Below are 7,683 nucleotides of genomic sequence, written 5' to 3'. Positions count from 1 at the left end.
CATTTTTAATAACTTACACTCCAGATATAAGATCCCCAAGTTATTACAAATTATAAGGTTAAGAGCTCTTGAAAGAATCCTAGCTAGTTAAATATTTAAAACTCCTGGGTGAGAACACATGCACTAATGAGCTTCAGGCTACTAAATACCAGAATCTAGGGGGAGACATCTTGTTTTATATTCGAAAGTATTAGTGAGTATAAACTGGCCATAAGAAGTGCTTAATTAGGAATTATATTGATATGGGGAAAGCGGAGAGAGAAACAGATTACCAAATCTAGTGTTCATCACTATTAAAAGCTGGATTTGCCTGTGCAGGAAGAGAAACTAATGAAAGCAGCTCTGTATCAAATCAGGGGAGACATGGTATGGTATCCTGACCCTCCCAACATCCCTCTCCACAGCCATGGGGGAGTTTCTGGATACCTCAGACTGAACATGGATGGATCTTCCTACTGAGAATTGCTTTTGACATCCATCAGGTAGCAAGTTGCCATAGACTTTTGATCAGTATTGCAAATTCAATAATTGTTGTTTGGTGAAAACTATGATGCAAATGCCAGACCAATACACATCTTGCAATTATCTAATCCCAAACAAGAAGAGGAAGAACGTCATAAATCTTTGAATCTCTTCCCTTGTCATCTTTTAATTCAGAATTTTAAGATTGTAAGAGAACTGTTAATTGTACCTGGTCATGTTAAGTTTGCTTTCTTAAGAAGAATAGAAATGTTGCAATTCAGATGGTAAGTGAAGATGGAAGTCAAGGTTGACAGTAAAAACTGGCTTGACGTGATTAAGCACCAGATAATATTAAGTCTTGTCACACAAATATTGTGGGAGAAGGCTTGCTGCATTGTGTGCACATATATGTATTTTATGTAAAATAGCCTCGGTCTGTCTCCTCTCTGAAACACGGAGTGTGAGTGGGTAAACAGCTCATAGCAACAGATGAAAGGCTGACAAAGTTCAGACTCCCAGTTCAAAGGTTTCAGCAGTATGTGAAATGACAATCTCAGGTTATTTGTGTTTCCAAGCTCCTGTGTATTTGAATTGTTTGCTCATCTATGGAGGCTCACCATTATCTTATTCCTGGTTGTGTTCATCAGCTGAATGAGCTGCCTGGCTGCAGACATATCTCATAAGAAAACTTAGTAAAGCCTCTTAACACCCTGCCTCTGCCCCCAAGAAGATCACAAATACTTTGTTTTAATTGTTGAGGATAAATTACAGCAACACAAAGAGATCATCCTGCTCACTCCCTGTGCATCTCCTGCTGCTTGGTCAGCACAGGTCCACTGTTCCATTTTTAAATCAAATTATGCTTTTGATAATATTGTCTTGAGCTTACAGTTGCTGACATGGATATCGACAAAGGCTTAGCCAGTATTTTAATAAGAAAACAAAATACAGGAAATACTCTAGAGTTTCCAGGTGGATCATTAACAAGACGCCTTGGAGGGCTGAGACTGCCAGCCAGCACAGGGAATGCATCACAGTTCGTCATACAACTTAAACTTCTTTTGACATCTAGTTATGTCGAAATGTGACTGATCACCTAGGGGTCCAAGCTCCTGTGAGGGAAAAGTTCACTGACAGACAGGGAACGAAGCTGATCTTAAATGAGAATCAAGAGAAAGCAGCATTCCAGCGTCTGACAGTCTGCAGCTGCTACCTGGGTCTGCCTAACGAAGACGAGCCTGCTCTGCTGAACAGTTATATTAGCATCTGTATGCTTCTGTCTCATTATCACACATCTGCCCACCTTTATTCGAATGAAGCTTCTTCTGATCTGACAGCTCAGGCATTGTCAGTGAATAGATATTATGGGAGCCGGGTACAGCAGCTTAGGGTGTTAGCTTTTATTTTCTAAAGGCTGTTGTACAGTTTGACAGTATAATGCCACAGAGGTAAAGAAGATAATTAACATATTGGGCAGTTTCTAAACAAAGCTGAGACAGTTATACTGGCAAAAGTGCTGCTGCTGGAGCAGTATTGTTTGCACTCCAGAAACATCAAAGGCTTGCAAGATCTGCCTTTATAAAAAAAGAGAACAGGTATGGCATGGTCCCCACACCACAAATAGGAAGTTTTGGGGGGCTGAGCCCACACCTAAAACTGCAAAATCTCTGGTGCTTGAAGAGCCTGAGGTGTGCATTCAAACCTCCCTTTGCTCAGGCAAATTATCTCCCAGCATTTGAAAAGACGTGAAAAGGGGTGTGTGTGTGGAGAGGAAGTTGAGGGTCTTTTTTACTTTCTTGAATTTATTTTTACCCCACAGCACAAAGCTAAGCATTCATTTGAGCTTCACAGAGATCATATTTGGATGGAGATTTAAGCCTTCTAAGTTAGAGATCACATGTGGGATTTTCTGGAAATGCCAAAAAAGCATATGATAGAGGTTTTGTCATTTGCTAAGTAATATACTAGAAAGGCTTGTTAAAAAAAAAAAAAAAAAAAAAAAAAAAAAAAAAAAAAAAAAAACCCACAACAACAACAACAACAACAACAAACACCAACCAAAGGGGAAAAAAGTATCTTGAGCACACAATGTAGATGGACTGAGATTATATGACTGAGGAAAGGGATGTTCATATTCTCTTCTGCAGATCTGAGAAAAAAATGTAGTACTGCCATGGATTACTGCACAGCTTGTCTTCAGCTTTCACCAGGTCTTAGAGTCTGTATAAAATATTGGACAGTTCTGGAATTGAATGGCAACTTGACTTCATAAATAGTTTGGATATGAAGTGTTTACGAAAATATAGCCTCTGAAAGTTCTCATTCTTCTTTACATTTTTGAGAAGAATAATGAATGGGATACACTGCAGCAAGATCATCCCTGAAATCACTATTCCTTTGAGCCTTGGTTTATGTTTTAAATGGCATAAATAATAATCTAGACACCTCCCACACACCCCCCCCCACCCCCTTGCCCACAAGCAATGTTGTGGCCAAAAACCAGATCTGCAGCTGGTTTGGATGAGTTGCACGTTTACAGCCAAAATAGTGTTCCCCGTTCCTGTGGCAGCAAGCAGATTTACCCTGCTGAGAATCTGGCCCCAAATTTCTAAGAACTTACGGACTTTCCTCATTTCATTCATGGCTTTCAGTTCACCACTTTTTCTTTGTTCTTGAGAGCACAGGGTTACACAAGTAAATGTTGAAATTACTGCTATTTTGCAACAACGCATTCAAAGTCATTTCAGCATCTTTGCTGATAAAGTGAGAACAGCTCATCCAAATTGGCCTCCAGGACCTGCACTCACCATTGCAAAGTTTGAATACAGAATTAGACTCGTTTAAAAAAGAGAGGAAAAAAAAAACCCAGAAAGATAAATCCATTGTCATTCATTCTAAAAAGGCATTACAGACTGCCGACACTGTACAGAAAAATAGGAGATGTTGACCTTTTTATTATAGACTTTTCTGTGCTGTTGCCCTCCTGTCGGAGGTGCCGCCCCCCGCAGCCGCGCACCCCCGCACGCACCCGCGCACACGCGCCCGCTCCTCAGCTCTGTGTTATCTCAAATAATTACCCTGCGCTTCTGGCTGTCCCCAGTGACTTCTGCTGCTAAAAAAGCTACTCATTGTCGGTGAGTGAAGAGGGATTTCAAACCTGCTTCTTGTGGCCCAGCAACAGCTCTTAATTAACCACTCAGGTATTGAGCCGCCTCCTCGCCCGGCTCCCATCCATATGGCAGGAACATGTCCACAGCGATAATCACTGAAGGAAATATTGTATCAAAAAAAGGGCTCGCAGAACAGAAAGCTCCTGCAAATTATTTTTAATGATTCTCCTCTTGTGAGCCGGATTATTTGTTATTTCAAGCAGCGCCAGGGAAGGGGGCTGTGTGGGGACATGCTGGTCCTCATCCCACTCTCCCCTGCACCCCGGCGGAGCCCCATCCTCAGCCCTGCCACCGGGCAGGCACCTGGGCTACCAGAGGAGGCCCTTCAGGCAGCCTAAAGAGCTTTAGTTCCCTATGATTCTGATAATCCTTTGTTTCTAGTGCCACTCACTTTCTACACGCTGGATGTGCATGTTTCCTGTGAGGAAGGCACTTGAAAAAACTTGCAGGTTTGACAGACCCACACTTTTTCCTTACCCCTTGGTTATAGAAAAGAAAACATTGATTCGAGTTTATAAATCTAATTAAAAATGAAGTTGCATTTACATTTTAAAACCTTGCATATACCAGCATACTGTGTCAAAAGATATTATGTATGATTTTACTTTGTGACAGAAACCATTACATTTAAAAATTCATTACAGCAAGGTTAGTTAGACACATGATGGATGCAGCTTTAATCCTGCCATATATTATTACAGTTAAAATGTAAATGATGAAAAATATTTTGTGCTTATCAGCATTTATGTGGAAATGTGTTTTACAGTGATATATGGTGTTATATTTCTATTATTATGATGAGAAAGAATGAAATACAAAAAGACTAAGTGTTTATTAAAACATGGTTACTTGTGATAAAATATGCTTGTTGTACAAGACTTTAAACATATTTACCAAGGGCATTTGTCCAAAACAGCTGTGAAATGTGTTTGCTATGCAAATCATTCTTTGTAATTTTTTCCCCTCTGTTATACCGACTATAGCTTTTTAATAGCCTAATGTTTAAGCTATGTAAATATATTTTTATTATTTTTCATTTCAGACATGGGGGGGATGGGGACTGCTCTGTTTACACGCATGTATTCAGATAGATGGAGGCATACATAAAAAGATAGACAGAAAATTGATCCTAGCAAAAATCCTTTTCACATTCTATCTCCTCTCGTTTCAGTCTCTCAAAGCCAACCTTGATCACAGGGAGCTGAGCTCTTTGCCAGCACAGCCCTTGGCAAGTGCTGATCTCTGAGCACACGCGTGGTGCTGCTGACGGGGAGTGATTTAACACCTCACACTACTGAACCCTTAACTCAGCCTTGTTCTACACTCTCCTCCTCCTCATGCATGGCTGGTGCATCACTGCATGGGAGATTCATGCCCTGGCCAGGGAACTGATTTTTTCTTTTTTCCCCAAGGAAGGTGAGCTCTCAGTTTGGCTTGTGCTTTAGAGGAACCCTACCAAGAAAATCTGTACAGAGTTGTCCTAATTTGAAGGGTAGGGAGTTTTCAGGTCATTATTGCACGTGCAAATTCCTAGGTTAAGTTTTTAAAGAAATTTTACTCCAACTGTGACCCTTCTAGAAAGGTTTCTGGCACTAAGGACCTGGTCTCCTCAGGCAAAATCCAGTATAATCTTGAATAGAACAATACAAAGGCGTAAAAGCCATTAAGTGACTTGCCCAGCATCCCACAGGAAGTCTGTGACAGAAAATAAAAATGTGAAGGCCTGAAACTTAGGAATTTAACCATTCTATCTGTGCATTCCCACATGTGCTCTGTGTGCTGGGTTTTCAGTGGTTTTGGGTTTGCTCTCTTAGTCCTTCCACTGACTCTGGCTGACTGCTGTTATTCCAGTATTAATGATGATGGCCTAGAAGTTATTGTCTTACACCCCACATTACCCCAACTTGCTGTTGCTTCTATTCTGTTCCCACTGTTTATTTTCTCTATGTATCTACTACAAGTCTGTGCTGTTTGTTTCGTTACTTTCTATGCAGCTCATAATTAAGAAAACAATAGAGTCAATAAACAAGTAAATTGTGTGGTTTCCACATTGTTCCTGTAATTCCTTCTGTTTATATTGCAATATGTTAGAAAAGAAATTCACTTGAGTTAGGCATGATGCAGTAACCAGGCTGAGAATGCTTTTAGTTATATGATGCTGAGCCGCTGATTTTTAACAAGTCAGATATTCTTCCTAAAACAAAGGAACAAAGTAAATCAAAATATTTTTGATCAAGAGCATATATGTCCCTCAGACCTCAATGCCTGACTTTTAATGTGAACAGAAGCAGGAGACCTCATGCTTGTAGTTCACTAAAGTGGCTATTTCCTTATAACTTTCCTCTCGTAACAATGTTTATTCAGTTATCAGGGAAGAAATATCATTTGTCCGTGCAGCTACAATTACCCAATTTGTTGTATAAATTATTACTTTTTTTTCTCATCTCGTGTTGATGACAGAATCATTTAATAGACTTTCAGTCGCTCGAGCTTGAAAATTGATTCCACATTCTCTCTTTTTTTAGTTTTCCTCCCTAGGGTGAGTGCAACGTGGTCTAAATACAATTTCCATCCCCCCTCCCCCCCTTTTTTTTTAAACATCTGCTTGTATGAGGATGTTGTTGTGTACATTAGCACCATATAGTTTAGCACCCTTTAGGACTACCTTCGTCTCTCGGCTTCCTCATTCCCGGGGCCAATCATAATATATCAGGAACTGTAGATATTTCCTATCTCAGCACTCTCCATAACTCTTCTGCTCAGCTGTCTGAGGCTGTTTTCTTTAGGAAGTCCAAAGCAAGGGGGGCTGGTTGACCTGGCATCAGTCCTATTTATAAGAATAAACCCTCTTCCCCGCACACCTTTGGAGCTTTGTCATGTAGGGGTCACATCCGTTTAAATTAACAGCTACCGCGCCCGTGGCGGAACACGGACACCTAACCTTTACTGTCCCCTCTACCCTTTTGTTTGAAGTTAGCCAACCCAGTCAGATGATTTGCTCCAAAGCTGAGGTTACAGGATTTGCAACTGTGGCTTTGCCACGTAGTTCATTAGGAAGGGAAAAACCAGCTATTGTCAAATGTACTGGATTTTTGTGTGTGTGTGTGACATGTTTATTTGTTCATTTAAAATAAACATTTGCTTTTAAATTTTTCCTCCCCTGCTGTTGCTGCTGAAATAAATGCCAGTCAGGCTTGTTTGCTTAGCACAGGAGTTACTGTGTGGTTGGAGGAAGAAATGATGTATGGAGCAGCCATCTCGTTCCCAGTCTGTGCTCGGAGGGCTTTTCTTAGAAGTAATGCCATTGCTGCTTCTGTGACACTGGAGATGTCACAGAGTTACCATCTGCCCACTCATGAGTCAACTGGTTGCCTATGAAATCTATTTATTTTAGTTTTAAGCCTAAGAATATTTGCTGAAAGCGGGATTATCACTTTGTAGACCACCAACAGCTGTTGAAAAGCAGGGCATAAAACTTTGTTTATGTCTTTAATAACCCACTTAATGACGGAGCAAGCACATTATTCATAATAAAATAGGCTGGCATAATCTCACTCCAGTGCATGGTGTCAGAGAATTAAGAAACATCTGCTATGCCATAAAATAACATCATATATACTATGTACATTAAAAACATGTGTACACACATATGTATATTATATACATTATTTAAAATGTCTCAATGGAATTCTACTAGTCTTAATTACATTTAGCAAACAGTGAAATGATTAAACGAGGGTATTTTTTTTTCTGAATACGAATTTTATATGAAGTTGGAGTCTATAGCTAGCTATAACGGCAAGGATGCTTACAGTACATTTAAGACATAAAGGCCAAGTTTCAAATTTTGAAATTAGGGTTCAAAATCTGGTTTTATGCTCCCAATAAGTGACCTAATTTTCTGGACCACAAAACATTTGTGGGGTCTTCCCTGACGAGAGTGTTGGTTGCTCAGCAACTCTGAAAAATCAGGCCAGGGTTTCAGTGCCTAAACGCAGATTTTTATTTACAATGGAGGCATCTGAATTTACAGCTTTTATCCACAGAAGTT

Source organism: Zosterops lateralis (assembly GCF_965231275.1).
Source record: "Zosterops lateralis genome assembly, chromosome: 12".
In the NCBI taxonomy this organism is placed as follows: domain Eukaryota; kingdom Metazoa; phylum Chordata; class Aves; order Passeriformes; family Zosteropidae; genus Zosterops; species Zosterops lateralis.
Note: the sequence above shows the minus strand (reverse complement) of the source record.